Raw genomic sequence first — 17,663 nt, 5'->3', positions numbered from 1 at the left:
AGTTAAGACAGTAGCTATTAGAACAGAGTAAGAGTTAAGACAGTAGCTATGAGGCCAGAGTAAGAGTTAAGACAGTAGCTATGAGGCCAGAGTAAGAGTCTAATACCTTAACCATTAGGCCAGAGTAAGAGTTAAGACAGTAGCTATGAGGCCAGAGTAAGAGTTAAGACAGTAGCTATGAGGCCAGAGTAAGAGTTAAGACAGTAGCTATGAGGCCAGAGGAAGAGTTAAGACAGTAGCTATGAGGCCAGAGTAAGAGTCCAAAACCTTAACCATTAGGCCAGAGTAAGAGTTAAGACAGTAGCTATTAGGCCAGAGTAAGAGTTAAGACAGTAGCTATGAGGCCAGAGTAAGAGTTAAGACAGTAGCTATGAGGCCAGAGTAAGAGTCCAAGACCTTAACCATTATGCCAGAGTAAGTTTAAGACAGTAGCTATGAGGCCAGAGGAAGAGTTAAGACAGTAGCTATGAGGCCAGAGTAAGAGTTAAGACAGTAGCTATGAGGCCAGAGTAAGAGTTAAGACAGTAGCTATTAGGCCAGAGTAAGAGTTAAGACAGTAGCTATGAGGCCAGAGTAAGAGTTAAGACAGTAGCTATGAGGCCAGAGTAAGAGTCCAAGACCTTAACCATTAGGAAAGAGTAAGAGTTAAGACAGTAGCTATGAGGCCAGAGTAAGAGTTAAGACAGTAGCTATGAGGCCAGAGTAACAGTTAAGACAGTAGCTATTAGGCCAGAGTAAGAGTTAAGACAGTAGCTATTAGGCCAGAGTAAGAGTCCAAGACCTTAACCATTAGGCCAGAGTAAGAGTTAAGACAGTAGCTATGAGGCCAGAGTAAGAGTCCAAGACCTTAACCATTAGGCCAGAGTAAGAGTTAAGACAGTAGCTATGAGGCCAGAGTAAGAGTTAAGACAGTAGCTATTAGGCCAGCGTAAGAGTTAAGACAGTAGCTATGAGGCCAGAGTAAGAGTTAAGACAGTAGCTATGAGGCCAGAGTAAGAGTCCAAGACCTTAACCATTAGGCCAGAGTAAGAGTTAAGACAGCAGCTATGAGGCCAGAGTAAGAGTTAAGACAGTAGCTATTAGGCCAGCGTAAGAGTTAAGACAGTAGCTATGAGGCCAGAGTAAGAGTTAAGACAGTAGCTATTAGGCCAGAGTAAGAGTTATGACAGTAGCTATGAGGCCAGAGTAAGAGTTAAGACAGTAGCTATTAGGCCAGAGTAAGAGTAAAGACAGTAGCTATGAGGCCAGAGTAAGAGTCCAAGACCTTAACCATTAGGCCAGAGTAAGAGTTAAGACAGTAGCTATGAGGCCAGAGTAAGAGTCCAAGACCTTAACCATTAGGCCAGAGTAAGAGTTAAGACAGTAGATATGAGGCCAGAGTAAGAGTTAAGACAGTAGATATGAGGCCAGAGTAAGAGTTAAGACAGTAGCTATGGGGCCAGAGTAAGAGTTAAGACAGTAGCTATGAGGCCAGAGTAAGAGTTAAAACAGTAGCTATGAGGCCAGAGTAAGAGTCCAAGACCTTAACCATTAGACCAGAGTAAGAGTTAAGACAGTAGCTATTAGGCCAGAGGAAGCGTTAAGACAGTAGCTATGAGGCCAGAGTAAGAGTTAAGACAGTAGCTATGAGGCCAGAGTAAGAGTTAAGCCAGTAGCTATGAGGCCAGATTAAGAGTCCAAGACCTTAACCATTAGGCCAGAGTAAGTGTTAAGACAGTAGCTATTAGGCCAGAGTAAGAGTTAAGACAGTAGCTATGAGGCCAGAGTAAGAGTTAAGACAGTAGCTATTAGGCCAGAGTAAGAGTTAAGACAGTAGCTATTAGGCCAGAGTAAGAGTTAAGACAGTAGCTATGAGGCCAGAGTAAGAGTCCAAGACCTTAACCATTAGGCCAGAGTAAGAGTTAAGACAGTAGCTATGAGGCCAGAGTAAGAGTTAAGACAGTAGCTATGAGGCCAGAGTAAGAGTTAAGACAGTAGCTATTAGGCCAGAGTAAGAGTTAAGACAGTAGCTATGAGGCCAGAGTAAGAGTTAAGACAGTAGCTATTAGGCCAGAGTAAGAGTTAAGACAGTAGCTATGAGGCCAGAGTAAGAGTCCAAGACCTTAACCATTATGCCAGAGTAAGAGTTAAGACAGTAGCTATGAGGCCAGAGGAAGAGTTAAGACAGTAGCTATGAGGCCAGAGTAAGAGTTAAGACAGTAGGTATTAGGCCAGAGTAAGAGTTAAGACAGTAGCTATGAGGCCAGAGTAAGAGTTAAGACAGTAGCCATGAGGCCAGAGTAAGAGTTATGACAGTAGCTATGAGGCCAGAGTAAGAGTCCAAGACCTTAACCATTAGGCCAGAGTAAGAGTTAAGACAGTAGCTAGGAGGCCAGAGTAAGAGTTAAGACAGTAGCTATTAGGCCAGAGTAAGAGTTAAGACAGTAGCTATTAGGCCAGAGTAAGAGTTAAGACAGTAGATATGAGGCCAGAGTAAGAGTTAAGACATTAGCTATTAGGCCAGAGTAAGAGTTAAGACAGTAACTATGAGGCCAGAGTAAGAGTTAAGACAGTAGCAATGAGGCCAGAGTAAGAGTCCAAGACCTTAACCATTAGGCCAGAGTAAGAGTTAAGACAGTAGCTATGAGGCCAGAGTAAGAGTTAAGACAGTAGCTATGAGGCCAGAGTGAGAGTTAAGACAGTAGCTATTAGGCCAGAGTAAGAGTTAAGACAGTAGCTATGAGGCCAGAGTAAGAGTTAAGACAGTAGCTATTAGAACAGAGTAAGAGTTAAGACAGTAGCAATGAGGCCAGAGTAAGAGTCCAAGACCTTAACCATTAGGCCAGAGTAAGAGTTAAGACAGTAGCTATGAGTCCAGAGTAAGAGTTAAGACAGTAGCTATTAGGCCAGAGTAAGAGTTAAGACAGTAGCTATGATGCCAGAGTAAGAGTTAAGACAGTAGCTATGAGGCCAGAGTAAGAGTCCAAGACCTTAACCATTAGGCCAGAGTAAGAGTTAAGACAGTAGCTATGAGGCCAGAGTAAGAGTTAAGACAGTAGCTATGAGGCCAGAGTAAGAGTCCAAGACCTTAACCATTAGGCCAGAGTCAGAGTTAAGACAGTAGCTATGAGGCCAGAGTAAGAGTTAAGACAGTAGCTATTAGGCCAGAGTAAGAGTTAAGACAGTAGCTATGAGGCCAGAGTAAGAGTTAAGACAGTAGCTATGAGGCCAGAGTAAGAGTCCAAGACCTTAACCATTAGGAAAGAGTAAGAGTTAAGACAGTAGCTATGAGGCCAGAGTAAGAGTTCAGACAGTAGCTATGAGGCCAGAGTAACAGTTAAGACAGTAGCTATTAGGCCAGAGTAAGAGTTAAGACAGTAGCTATTAGGCCAGAGTAAGAGTCCAAGACCTTAACCATTAGGCCAGAGTAAGAGTTAAGACAGTAGCTATGAGGCCAGAGTAAGAGTTAAGACAGTAGCTATGAGGCCAGAGTAAGAGTTAAGACAGTAGCTATTAGGCCAGAGTAAGAGTTAAGACAGTAGCTATGAGGCCAGAGTAAGAGTCCAAGACCTTAACCATTAGGCCAGAGTAAGAGTTAAGACAGTAGCTATGAGGCCAGAGTAAGAGTTAAGACAGTAGCTATGAGGCCAGAGTAAGAGTTAAGACAGTAGCTATGAGGCCAGAGTAAGAGTTAAGACAGTAGCTATTAGGCCAGCGTAAGAGTTAAGACAGTAGCTATGAGGCCAGAGTAAGAGTTAAGACAGTAGCTATTAGGCCAGCGTAAGAGTTAAGACAGTAGCTATGAGGCCAGAGTAAGAGTTAAGACAGTAGCTATGAGGCCAGAGTAAGAGTCCAAGACCTTAACCATTAGGCCAGAGTAAGAGTTAAGACAGTAGCTATGAGGCCAGAGTAAGAGTTAAGACAGTAGCTATTAGGCCAGCGTAAGAGTTAAGACAGTAGCTATGAGGCCAGAGTAAGAGTTAAGACAGTAGCTATGAGGCCAGAGTAAGAGTCCAAGACCTTAACCATTAGGCCAGAGTAAGAGTTAAGACAGTAGCTATGAGGCCAGAGTAAGAGTTAAGACAGTAGCTATTAGGCCAGCGTAAGAGTTAAGACAGTAGCTATGAGGCCAGAGTAAGAGTTAAGACAGTAGCTATTAGGCCAGCGTAAGAGTTAAGACAGTAGCTATGAGGCCAGAGTAAGAGTTAAGACAGTAGCTATTAGGCCAGCGTAAGAGTTAAGACAGTAGCTATGAGGCCAGAGTAAGAGTTAAGACAGTAGCTATGAGGCCAGAGTAAGAGTCCAAGACCTTAACCATTAGGCCAGAGTAAGAGTTAAGACAGTAGCTATGAGGCCAGAGTAAGAGTTAAGACAGTAGCTATTAGGCCAGCGTAAGAGTTAAGACAGTAGCTATGAGGCCAGAGTAAGAGTTAAGACAGTAGCTATTAGGCCAGAGTAAGAGTTATGACAGTAGCTATGAGGCCAGAGTAAGAGTTAAGACAGTAGCTATTAGGCCAGAGTAAGAGTTAAGACAGTAGCTATGAGGCCAGAGTAAGAGTCCAAGACCTTAACCATTAGGCCAGAGTAAGAGTTAAGACAGTAGCTATGAGGCCAGAGTAAGAGTCCAAGACCTTAACCATTAGGCCAGAGTAAGAGTTAAGACAGTAGATATGAGGCCAGAGTAAGAGTTAAGACAGTAGCTATGAGGCCAGAGTAAGAGTTAAGACAGTAGCTATGGGGCCAGAGTAAGAGTCCAAGACCTTAACCATTAGGCCAGAGTAAGAGTTAAGACAGTAGCTATGAGGCCAGAGTAAGAGTTAAGACAGTAGCTATGAGGCCAGAGTAAGAGTCCAAGACCTTAACCATTAGGCCAGAGTAAGAGTTAAGACAGTAGCTATGAGGCCAGAGTAAGAGTTAAGACAGTAGCTATGAGGCCAGAGTAAGAGTCCAAGACCTTAACCATTAGGCCAGAGTCAGAGTTAAGACAGTAGCTATGAGGCCAGAGTAAGAGTTCAGACAGTAGCTATTAGGCCAGAGTAAGAGTTAAGACAGTAGCTATGATGCCAGAGTAAGAGTTAAGACAGTAGCTATGAGGCCAGAGTAAGAGTCCAAGACCTTAACAATTAGGCCAGAGTAAGAGTTAAAACAGTAGCTATGAGGCCAGAGTAAGAGTTAAGACAGTAGCTATGAGGCCAGAGTAAGAGTTAAGACAGTAGCTATTAGGCCAGAGTAAGAGTTAAGACAGTAGCTATGAGGCCAGAGTAAGAGTCCAAGACCTTAACCATTAGGCCAGAGTAAGAGTTAAGACAGTAGCTATGAGGCCAGAGTAAGAGTTAATACAGTAGCTATTAGGCCAGAGTAAGAGTTAAGACAGTAGTTATGAGGCCAGAGTAAGAGTCCAAGACCTTAACCATTAGGCCAGAGTAAGAGTTAAGACAGTAGCTATGAGGCCAGAGTAAGAGTTAAGACAGTAGCAATGAGGCCAGAGTAAGAGTCCAAGACCTTAACCATTAGGCCAGAGTAAGAGTTAAGACAGTAGCTATGAGGCCAGAGTAAGAGTTAAGACAGTAGCTATGAGGCCAGAGTAAGAGTTAAGACAGTAGCTATTAGGCCAGAGTAAGAGTTAAGACAGAAGCTATGAGGCCAGAGTAAGAGTTAAGACAGTAGCTATTAGAACAGAGTAAGAGTTAAGACAGTAGCTATGAGGCCAGAGTAAGAGTTAAGACAGTAGCTATGAGGCCAGAGTAAGAGTCTAAGACCTTAACCATTAGGCCAGAGTAAGAGGTAAGACAGTAGCTATGAGGCCAGAGTAAGAGTTAAGACAGTAGCTATGAGGCCAGAGTAAGAGTTAAGACAGTAGCTATGAGGCCAGAGGAAGAGTTAAGACAGTAGCTATGAGGCCAGAGTAAGAGTCCAAAACCTTAACCATTAGGCCAGAGTAAGAGTTAAGACAGTAGCTATTAGGCCAGAGTAAGAGTTAAGACAGTAGCTATGAGGCCAGAGTAAGAGTTAAGACAGTAGCTATGAGGCCAGAGTAAGAGTCCAAGACCTTAACCATTATGCCAGAGTAAGTTTAAGACAGTAGCTATGAGGCCAGAGGAAGAGTTAAGACAGTAGCTATGAGGCCAGAGTAAGAGTTAAGACAGTAGCTATGAGGCCAGAGTAAGAGTTAAGACAGTAGCTATTAGGCCAGAGTAAGAGTTAAGACAGTAGCTATGAGGCCAGAGTAAGAGTTAAGACAGTAGCTATGAGGCCAGAGTAAGAGTCCAAGACCTTAACCATTAGGAAAGAGTAAGAGTTAAGACAGTAGCTATGAGGCCAGAGTAAGAGTTAAGACAGTAGCTATGAGGCCAGAGTAACAGTTAAGACAGTAGCTATTAGGCCAGAGTAAGAGTTAAGACAGTAGCTATTAGGCCAGAGTAAGAGTCCAAGACCTTAACCATTAGGCCAGAGTAAGAGTTAAGACAGTAGCTATGAGGCCAGAGTAAGAGTCCAAGACCTTAACCATTAGGCCAGTGTAAAAGTTAAGACAGTAGCTATGAGGCCAGAGTAAGAGTTAAGACAGTAGCTATTAGGCCAGCGTAAGAGTTAAGACAGTAGCTATGAGGCCAGAGTAAGAGTTAAGACAGTAGCTATGAGGCCAGAGTAAGAGTCCAAGACCTTAACCATTAGGCCAGAGTAAGAGTTAAGACAGCAGCTATGAGGCCAGAGTAAGAGTTAAGACAGTAGCTATTAGGCCAGCGTAAGAGTTAAGACAGTAGCTATGAGGCCAGAGTAAGAGTTAAGACAGTAGCTATTAGGCCAGAGTAAGAGTTATGACAGTAGCTATGAGGCCAGAGTAAGAGTTAAGACAGTAGCTATTAGGCCAGAGTAAGAGTAAAGACAGTAGCTATGAGGCCAGAGTAAGAGTCCAAGACCTTAACCATTAGGCCAGAGTAAGAGTTAAGACAGTAGCTATGAGGCCAGAGTAAGAGTCCAAGACCTTAACCATTAGGCCAGAGTAAGAGTTAAGACAGTAGATATGAGGCCAGAGTAAGAGTTAAGACAGTAGCTATGAGGCCAGAGTAACAGTTAAGACAGTAGCTATGGGGCCAGAGTAAGAGTCCAAGACCTTAACAATTAGGCCAGAGTTAAGACAGTAGCTATGAGGCCAGAGTAAGAGTTAAGACAGTAGCTATGAGGCCAGAGTAAGAGTCCAAGACCTTAACCATTAGGCCAGAGTAAGAGTTAAGACAGTAGCTATGAGGCCAGAGTAAGAGTTAAGACAGTAGCTATGAGGCCAGAGTAAGAGTCCAAGACCTTAACCATTAGGCCAGAGTCAGAGTTAAGACAGTAGCTATGAGGCCAGAGTAAGAGTTAAGACAGTAGCTATGAGGCCAGAGTAACAGTTAAGACAGTAGCTATGGGGCCAGAGTAAGAGTCCAAGACCTTAACAATTAGGCCAGAGTTAAGACAGTAGCTATGAGGCCAGAGTAAGAGTTAAGACAGTAGCTATGAGGCCAGAGTAAGAGTCCAAGACCTTAACCATTAGGCCAGAGTAAGAGTTAAGACAGTAGCTATGAGGCCAGAGTAAGAGTTAAGACAGTAGCTATGGGGCCAGAGTAAGAGTCCAAGACCTTAACCATTAGGCCAGAGTAAGAGTTAAGACAGTAGCTATGAGGCCAGAGTAAGAGTTAAGACAGTAGCTATGAGGCCAGAGTAAGAGTTAAGACAGTAGCTATTAGGCCAGAGTAAGAGTTAAGACAGTAGCTATAAGGCCAGAGTAAGAGTTAAGACAGTAGCTATGAGGCCAGAGTAAGAGTCCAAGACCTTAACCATTAGGCCAGAGTAAGAGTTAAGACAGTAGCTATGAGGCCAAAGTAAGAGTTAAGACAGTAGCTATGAGGCCAGAGTAAGAGTTAAGACAGTAGCTATTAGGCCAGAGTACGAGTTAAGACAGTAGCTATGAGGCCAGAGTAAGAGTCCAAGACCTTAACCATTAGGCCAGAGTAAGAGTTAAGACAGTAGCTATGAGGCCAGAGTAAGAGTTAAGACAGTAGCAATGAGGCCAGAGTAAGAGTCCAAGACCTTAACCATTAGGCCAGAGTAAGAGTTAAGACAGTAGCTATGAGGCCAGAGTAAGAGTTAAGACAGTAGCTATTAGGCCAGCGTAAGAGTTAAGACAGTAGCTATGAGGCCAGAGTAAGAGTTAAGACAGTAGCTATTAGGCCAGCGTAAGAGTTAAGACAGTAGCTATGAGGCCAGAGTAAGAGTTAAGACAGTAGCTATTAGGCCAGCGTAAGAGTTAAGACAGTAGCTATGAGGCCAGAGTAAGAGTTAAGACAGTAGCTATGAGGCCAGAGTAAGAGTCCAAGACCTTAACCATTAGGCCAGAGTAAGAGTTAAGACAGTAGCTATGAGGCCAGAGTAAGAGTTAAGACAGTAGCTATTAGGCCAGCGTAAGAGTTAAGACAGTAGCTATGAGGCCAGAGTAAGAGTTAAGACAGTAGCTATTAGGCCAGAGTAAGAGTTATGACAGTAGCTATGAGGCCAGAGTAAGAGTTAAGACAGTAGCTATTAGGCCAGAGTAAGAGTTAAGACAGTAGCTATGAGGCCAGAGTAAGAGTCCAAGACCTTAACCATTAGGCCAGAGTAAGAGTTAAGACAGTAGCTATGAGGCCAGAGTAAGAGTCCAAGACCTTAACCATTAGGCCAGAGTAAGAGTTAAGACAGTAGATATGAGGCCAGAGTAAGAGTTAAGACAGTAGCTATGAGGCCAGAGTAAGAGTTAAGACAGTAGCTATGGGGCCAGAGTAAGAGTCCAAGACCTTAACCATTAGGCCAGAGTAAGAGTTAAGACAGTAGCTATGAGGCCAGAGTAAGAGTTAAGACAGTAGCTATGAGGCCAGAGTAAGAGTCCAAGACCTTAACCATTAGGCCAGAGTAAGAGTTAAGACAGTAGCTATGAGGCCAGAGTAAGAGTTAAGACAGTAGCTATGAGGCCAGAGTAAGAGTCCAAGACCTTAACCATTAGGCCAGAGTCAGAGTTAAGACAGTAGCTATGAGGCCAGAGTAAGAGTTCAGACAGTAGCTATTAGGCCAGAGTAAGAGTTAAGACAGTAGCTATGATGCCAGAGTAAGAGTTAAGACAGTAGCTATGAGGCCAGAGTAAGAGTCCAAGACCTTAACAATTAGGCCAGAGTAAGAGTTAAAACAGTAGCTATGAGGCCAGAGTAAGAGTTAAGACAGTAGCTATGAGGCCAGAGTAAGAGTTAAGACAGTAGCTATTAGGCCAGAGTAAGAGTTAAGACAGTAGCTATGAGGCCAGAGTAAGAGTCCAAGACCTTAACCATTAGGCCAGAGTAAGAGTTAAGACAGTAGCTATGAGGCCAGAGTAAGAGTTAATACAGTAGCTATTAGGCCAGAGTAAGAGTTAAGACAGTAGTTATGAGGCCAGAGTAAGAGTCCAAGACCTTAACCATTAGGCCAGAGTAAGAGTTAAGACAGTAGCTATGAGGCCAGAGTAAGAGTTAAGACAGTAGCAATGAGGCCAGAGTAAGAGTCCAAGACCTTAACCATTAGGCCAGAGTAAGAGTTAAGACAGTAGCTATGAGGCCAGAGTAAGAGTTAAGACAGTAGCTATGAGGCCAGAGTAAGAGTTAAGACAGTAGCTATTAGGCCAGAGTAAGAGTTAAGACAGAAGCTATGAGGCCAGAGTAAGAGTTAAGACAGTAGCTATTAGAACAGAGTAAGAGTTAAGACAGTAGCTATGAGGCCAGAGTAAGAGTTAAGACAGTAGCTATGAGGCCAGAGTAAGAGTCTAAGACCTTAACCATTAGGCCAGAGTAAGAGGTAAGACAGTAGCTATGAGGCCAGAGTAAGAGTTAAGACAGTAGCTATGAGGCCAGAGTAAGAGTTAAGACAGTAGCTATGAGGCCAGAGGAAGAGTTAAGACAGTAGCTATGAGGCCAGAGTAAGAGTCCAAAACCTTAACCATTAGGCCAGAGTAAGAGTTAAGACAGTAGCTATTAGGCCAGAGTAAGAGTTAAGACAGTAGCTATGAGGCCAGAGTAAGAGTTAAGACAGTAGCTATGAGGCCAGAGTAAGAGTCCAAGACCTTAACCATTATGCCAGAGTAAGTTTAAGACAGTAGCTATGAGGCCAGAGGAAGAGTTAAGACAGTAGCTATGAGGCCAGAGTAAGAGTTAAGACAGTAGCTATGAGGCCAGAGTAAGAGTTAAGACAGTAGCTATTAGGCCAGAGTAAGAGTTAAGACAGTAGCTATGAGGCCAGAGTAAGAGTTAAGACAGTAGCTATGAGGCCAGAGTAAGAGTCCAAGACCTTAACCATTAGGAAAGAGTAAGAGTTAAGACAGTAGCTATGAGGCCAGAGTAAGAGTTAAGACAGTAGCTATGAGGCCAGAGTAACAGTTAAGACAGTAGCTATTAGGCCAGAGTAAGAGTTAAGACAGTAGCTATTAGGCCAGAGTAAGAGTCCAAGACCTTAACCATTAGGCCAGAGTAAGAGTTAAGACAGTAGCTATGAGGCCAGAGTAAGAGTCCAAGACCTTAACCATTAGGCCAGTGTAAAAGTTAAGACAGTAGCTATGAGGCCAGAGTAAGAGTTAAGACAGTAGCTATTAGGCCAGCGTAAGAGTTAAGACAGTAGCTATGAGGCCAGAGTAAGAGTTAAGACAGTAGCTATGAGGCCAGAGTAAGAGTCCAAGACCTTAACCATTAGGCCAGAGTAAGAGTTAAGACAGCAGCTATGAGGCCAGAGTAAGAGTTAAGACAGTAGCTATTAGGCCAGCGTAAGAGTTAAGACAGTAGCTATGAGGCCAGAGTAAGAGTTAAGACAGTAGCTATTAGGCCAGAGTAAGAGTTATGACAGTAGCTATGAGGCCAGAGTAAGAGTTAAGACAGTAGCTATTAGGCCAGAGTAAGAGTAAAGACAGTAGCTATGAGGCCAGAGTAAGAGTCCAAGACCTTAACCATTAGGCCAGAGTAAGAGTTAAGACAGTAGCTATGAGGCCAGAGTAAGAGTCCAAGACCTTAACCATTAGGCCAGAGTAAGAGTTAAGACAGTAGATATGAGGCCAGAGTAAGAGTTAAGACAGTAGCTATGAGGCCAGAGTAACAGTTAAGACAGTAGCTATGGGGCCAGAGTAAGAGTCCAATTCCTTAACAATTAGGCCAGAGTTAAGACAGTAGCTATGAGGCCAGAGTAAGAGTTAAGACAGTAGCTATGAGGCCAGAGTAAGAGTCCAAGACCTTAACCATTAGGCCAGAGTAAGAGTTAAGACAGTAGCTATGAGGCCAGAGTAAGAGTTAAGACAGTAGCTATGAGGCCAGAGTAAGAGTCCAAGACCTTAACCATTAGGCCAGAGTCAGAGTTAAGACAGTAGCTATGAGGCCAGAGTAAGAGTTAAGACAGTAGCTATGAGGCCAGAGTAACAGTTAAGACAGTAGCTATGGGGCCAGAGTAAGAGTCCAAGACCTTAACAATTAGGCCAGAGTTAAGACAGTAGCTATGAGGCCAGAGTAAGAGTTAAGACAGTAGCTATGAGGCCAGAGTAAGAGTCCAAGACCTTAACCATTAGGCCAGAGTAAGAGTTAAGACAGTAGCTATGAGGCCAGAGTAAGAGTTAAGACAGTAGCTATGGGGCCAGAGTAAGAGTCCAAGACCTTAACCATTAGGCCAGAGTAAGAGTTAAGACAGTAGCTATGAGGCCAGAGTAAGAGTTAAGACAGTAGCTATGAGGCCAGAGTAAGAGTTAAGACAGTAGCTATTAGGCCAGAGTAAGAGTTAAGACAGTAGCTATAAGGCCAGAGTAAGAGTTAAGACAGTAGCTATGAGGCCAGAGTAAGAGTCCAAGACCTTAACCATTAGGCCAGAGTAAGAGTTAAGACAGTAGCTATGAGGCCAAAGTAAGAGTTAAGACAGTAGCTATGAGGCCAGAGTAAGAGTTAAGACAGTAGCTATTAGGCCAGAGTAAGAGTTAAGACAGTAGCTATGAGGCCAGAGTAAGAGTCCAAGACCTTAACCATTAGGCCAGAGTAAGAGTTAAGACAGTAGCTATGAGGCCAGAGTAAGAGTTAAGACAGTAGCAATGAGGCCAGAGTAAGAGTCCAAGACCTTAACCATTAGGCCAGAGTAAGAGTTAAGACAGTAGCTATGAGGCCAGAGTAAGAGTTAAGACAGTAGCTATGAGGCCAGAGTAAGAGTTAAGACAGTAGCTATAAGGCCAGAGTAAGAGTTAAGACAGTAGCTATGAGGCCAGAGTAAGAGTCCAAGACCTTAACCATTAGGCCAGAGTAAGAGTTAAGACAGTAGCTATGAGGCCAGAGTAAGAGTTAAGACAGTAGCTATGAGGCCAGAGTAAGAGTTAAGACAGTAGCTATTAGGCCAGAGTAAGAGTTAAGACAGTAGCTATGAGGCCAGAGTAAGAGTCCAAGACCTTAACCATTAGGCCAGAGTAAGAGTTAAGACAGTAGCTATGAGGCCAGAGTAAGAGTTAAGACAGTAGTTATGAGGCCAGAGTAAGAGTCCAAGACCTTAACAATTAGGCCAGAGTAAGAGTTAAGACAGTAGATATGAGGCCAGAGTAAGAGTTAAGACAGTAGATATGAGGCCAGAGTAAGAGTTAAGACAGTAGCTATGGGGCCAGAGTAAGAGTCCAAGACCTTAACAATTAGGCCAGAGTAAGAGTTAAGACAGTAGATATGAGGCCAGAGTAAGAGTTAAGACAGTAGCTATGAGGCCAGAGTAAGAGTTAAGACAGTAGCTCTGGGGCCAGAGTAAGAGTCCAAGACCTTAACAATTAGGCCAGAGTAAGAGTTAAGACAGTAGCTATGAGGCCAGAGTAAGAGTTAAGACAGTAGCTATGAGGCCAGAGTAAGAGTCCAAGACCTTAACCATTAGGCCAGAGTAAGAGTTAAGACAGTAGCTATGAGGCCAGAGTAAGAGTTAAGACAGTAGCTATGAGGCCAGAGTAAGAGTCCAAGACCTTAACCATTAGGCCAGAGTCAGAGTTAAGACAGTAGCTATGAGGCCAGAGTAAGAGTTAAGACAGTAGCTATTAGGCCAGAGTAAGAGTTAAGACAGTAGCTATAAGGCCAGAGTAAGAGTTAAGACAGTAGCTATGAGGCCAGAGTAAGAGTCCAAGACCATAACCATTAGGCCAGAGTAAGAGTTAAGACAGTAGCTATGAGGCCAGAGTAAGAGTTAAGACAGTAGCTATGAGGCCAGAGTAAGAGTTAAGACATTAGCTATTAGGCCAGAGTAAGAGTTAAGACAGTAGCTATGAGGCCAGAGTAAGAGTCCAAGACCTTAACCATTAGGCCAGAGTAAGAGTTAAGACAGTAGCTATGAGGCCAGAGTAAGAGTTAATACAGTAGCTATTAGGCCAGAGTAATAGTTAAGACAGTAGTTATGAGGCCAAAGTAAGAGTCCAAGACCTTAACCATTAGGCCAGAGTAAGAGTTAAGACAGTAGCTATGAGGCCAGAGTAAGAGTTAAGACAGTAGCAATGAGGCCAGAGTAAGAGTCCAAGACCTTAACCATTAGGCCAGAGTAAGAGTTAAGACAGTAGCTATGAGGCCAGAGTAAGAGTTAAGACAGTAGCTATGAGGCCAGAGTAAGAGTTAAGACAGTAGCTATTAGGCCAGAGTAAGAGTTAAGACAGTAGCTATAAGGCCAGAGTAAGAGTTAAGACAGTAGCTATGAGGCCAGAGTAAGAGTCCAAGACCTTAACCATTAGGCCAGAGTAAGAGTTAAGACAGTAGCTATGAGGCCAGAGTAAGAGTCCAAGACCTTAACCATTAGGCCAGAGTAAGAGTTAAGACAGTAGATATGAGGCCAGAGTAAGAGTTAAGACAGTAGCTATGAGGCCAGAGTAAGAGTTAAGACAGTAGCTAATGGGCCAGAGTAAGAGTCCAAGACCTTAACAATTAGGCCAGAGTAAGAGTTAAGACAGTAGCTATGAGGCCAGAGTAAGAGTTAAGACAGTAGCTATGAGGCCAGAGTAAGAGTCCAAGACCTTAACCATTAGGCCAGAGTAAGAGTTAAGACAGTAGCTATGAGGCCAGAGTAAGAGTTAAGACAGTAGCTATGAGGCCAGAGTAAGAGTTAAGACAGTAGCTATTAGGCCAGAGTAAGAGTTAAGACAGTAGCTATAAGGCCAGAGTAAGAGTCCAAGACCTTAACCATTAGGCCAGAGTAAGAGTTAAGACAGTAGCTATGAGGCCAGAGTAAGAGTTAAGACAGTAGCTATGAGGCCAGAGTAAGAGTTAAGACAGTAGCTATTAGGCCAGAGTAAGAGTTAAGACAGTAGCTATGAGGCCAGAGTAAGAGTTAAGACAGTAGCTATGAGGCCAGAGTAAGAGTTAAGACAGTAGCTATTAGGCCAGAGTAAGAGTTAAGACAGAAGCTATGAGGCCAGAGTAAGAGTTAAGACAGTAGCTATTAGAACAGAGTAAGAGTTAAGACAGTAGCTATGAGGCCAGAGTAAGAGTTAAGACAGTAGCTATGAGGCCAGAGTAAGAGTCTAAGACCTTAACCATTAGGCCAGAGTAAGAGGTAAGACAGTAGCTAAGAGGCCAGAGTAAGAGTTAAGACAGTAGCTATGAGGCCAGAGTAAGAGTTAAGACAGTAGCTATGAGGCCAGAGGAAGAGTTAAGACAGTAGCTATGAGGCCAGAGTAAGAGTCCAAAACCTTAACCATTAGGCCAGAGTAAGAGTTAAGACAGTAGCTATTAGGCCAGAGTAAGAGTTAAGACAGTAGCTATGAGGCCAGAGTAAGAGTTAAGACAGTAGCTATGAGGCCAGAGTAAGAGTCCAAGACCTTAACCATTATGCCAGAGTAAGTTTAAGACAGTAGCTATGAGGCCAGAGGAAGAGTTAAGACAGTAGCTATGAGGCCAGAGTAAGAGTTAAGACAGTAGCTATGAGGCCAGAGTAAGAGTTAAGACAGTAGCTATTAGGCCAGAGTAAGAGTTAAGACAGTAGCTATGAGGCCAGAGTAAGAGTTAAGACAGTAGCTATGAGGCCAGAGTAAGAGTCCAAGACCTTAACCATTAGGAAAGAGTAAGAGTTAAGACAGTAGCTATGAGGCCAGAGTAAGAGTTAAGACAGTAGCTATGAGGCCAGAGTAACAGTTAAGACAGTAGCTATTAGGCCAGAGTAAGAGTTAAGACAGTAGCTATTAGGCCAGAGTAAGAGTCCAAGACCTTAACCATTAGGCCAGAGTAAGAGTTAAGACAGTAGCTATGAGGCCAGAGTAAGAGTCCAAGACCTTAACCATTAGGCCAGTGTAAAAGTTAAGACAGTAGCTATGAGGCCAGAGTAAGAGTTAAGACAGTAGCTATTAGGCCAGCGTAAGAGTTAAGACAGTAGCTATGAGGCCAGAGTAAGAGTTAAGACAGTAGCTATGAGGCCAGAGTAAGAGTCCAAGACCTTAACCATTAGGCCAGAGTAAGAGTTAAGACAGCAGCTATGAGGCCAGAGTAAGAGTTAAGACAGTAGCTATTAGGCCAGCGTAAGAGTTAAGACAGTAGCTATGAGGCCAGAGTAAGAGTTAAGACAGTAGCTATTAGGCCAGAGTAAGAGTTATGACAGTAGCTATGAGGCCAGAGTAAGAGTTAAGACAGTAGCTATTAGGCCAGAGTAAGAGTAAAGACAGTAGCTATGAGGCCAGAGTAAGAGTCCAAGACCTTAACCATTAGGCCAGAGTAAGAGTTAAGACAGTAGCTATGAGGCCAGAGTAAGAGTCCAAGACCTTAACCATTAGGCCAGAGTAAGAGTTAAGACAGTAGATATGAGGCCAGAGTAAGAGTTAAGACAGTAGCTATGAGGCCAGAGTAACAGTTAAGACAGTAGCTATGGGGCCAGAGTAAGAGTCCAAGACCTTAACAATTAGGCCAGAGTTAAGACAGTAGCTATGAGGCCAGAGTAAGAGTTAAGACAGTAGCTATGAGGCCAGAGTAAGAGTCCAAGACCTTAACCATTAGGCCAGAGTAAGAGTTAAGACAGTAGCTATGAGGCCAGAGTAAGAGTTAAGACAGTAGCTATGAGGCCAGAGTAAGAGTCCAAGACCTTAACCATTAGGCCAGAGTCAGAGTTAAGACAGTAGCTATGAGGCCAGAGTAAGAGTTAAGACAGTAGCTATGAGGCCAGAGTAACAGTTAAGACAGTAGCTATGGGGCCAGAGTAAGAGTCCAAGACCTTAACAATTAGGCCAGAGTTAAGACAGTAGCTATGAGGCCAGAGTAAGAGTTAAGACAGTAGCTATGAGGCCAGAGTAAGAGTCCAAGACCTTAACCATTAGGCCAGAGTAAGAGTTAAGACAGTAGCTATGAGGCCAGAGTAAGAGTTAAGACAGTAGCTATGGGGCCAGAGTAAGAGTCCAAGACCTTAACCATTAGGCCAGAGTAAGAGTTAAGACAGTAGCTATGAGGCCAGAGTAAGAGTTAAGACAGTAGCTATGAGGCCAGAGTAAGAGTTAAGACAGTAGCTATTAGGCCAGAGTAAGAGTTAAGACAGTAGCTATAAGGCCAGAGTAAGAGTTAAGACAGTAGCTATGAGGCCAGAGTAAGAGTCCAAGACCTTAACCATTAGGCCAGAGTAAGAGTTAAGACAGTAGCTATGAGGCCAAAGTAAGAGTTAAGACAGTAGCTATGAGGCCAGAGTAAGAGTTAAGACAGTAGCTATTAGGCCAGAGTAAGAGTTAAGACAGTAGCTATGAGGCCAGAGTAAGAGTCCAAGACCTTAACCATTAGGCCAGAGTAAGAGTTAAGACAGTAGCTATGAGGCCAGAGTAAGAGTTAAGACAGTAGCAATGAGGCCAGAGTAAGAGTCCAAGACCTTAACCATTAGGCCAGAGTAAGAGTTAAGACAGTAGCTATGAGGCCAGAGTAAGAGTTAAGACAGTAGCTATGAGGCCAGAGTAAGAGTTAAGACAGTAGCTATAAGGCCAGAGTAAGAGTTAAGACAGTAGCTATGAGGCCAGAGTAAGAGTCCAAGACCTTAACCATTAGGCCAGAGTAAGAGTTAAGACAGTAGCTATGAGGCCAGAGTAAGAGTTAAGACAGTAGCTATGAGGCCAGAGTAAGAGTTAAGACAGTAGCTATTAGGCCAGAGTAAGAGTTAAGACAGTAGCTATGAGGCCAGAGTAAGAGTCCAAGACCTTAACCATTAGGCCAGAGTAAGAGTTAAGACAGTAGCTATGAGGCCAGAGTAAGAGTTAATACAGTAGCTATTAGGCCAGAGTAAGAGTTAAGACAGTAGTTATGAGGCCAGAGTAAGAGTCCAAGACCTTAACAATTAGGCCAGAGTAAGAGTTAAGACAGTAGATATGAGGCCAGAGTAAGAGTTAAGACAGTAGATATGAGGCCAGAGTAAGAGTTAAGACAGTAGCTATGGGGCCAGAGTAAGAGTCCAAGACCTTAACAATTAGGCCAGAGTAAGAGTTAAGACAGTAGATATGAGGCCAGAGTAAGAGTTAAGACAGTAGCTATGAGGCCAGAGTAAGAGTTAAGACAGTAGCTCTGGGGCCAGAGTAAGAGTCCAAGACCTTAACAATTAGGCCAGAGTAAGAGTTAAGACAGTAGCTATGAGGCCAGAGTAAGAGTTAAGACAGTAGCTATGAGGCCAGAGTAAGAGTCCAAGACCTTAACCATTAGGCCAGAGTAAGAGTTAAGACAGTAGCT

The sequence above is a fragment of the Triturus cristatus genome, chromosome 11, assembly GCF_964204655.1.
Source record: "Triturus cristatus chromosome 11, aTriCri1.1, whole genome shotgun sequence".
NCBI lineage: Eukaryota > Metazoa > Chordata > Amphibia > Caudata > Salamandridae > Triturus > Triturus cristatus.
Note: the sequence above shows the minus strand (reverse complement) of the source record.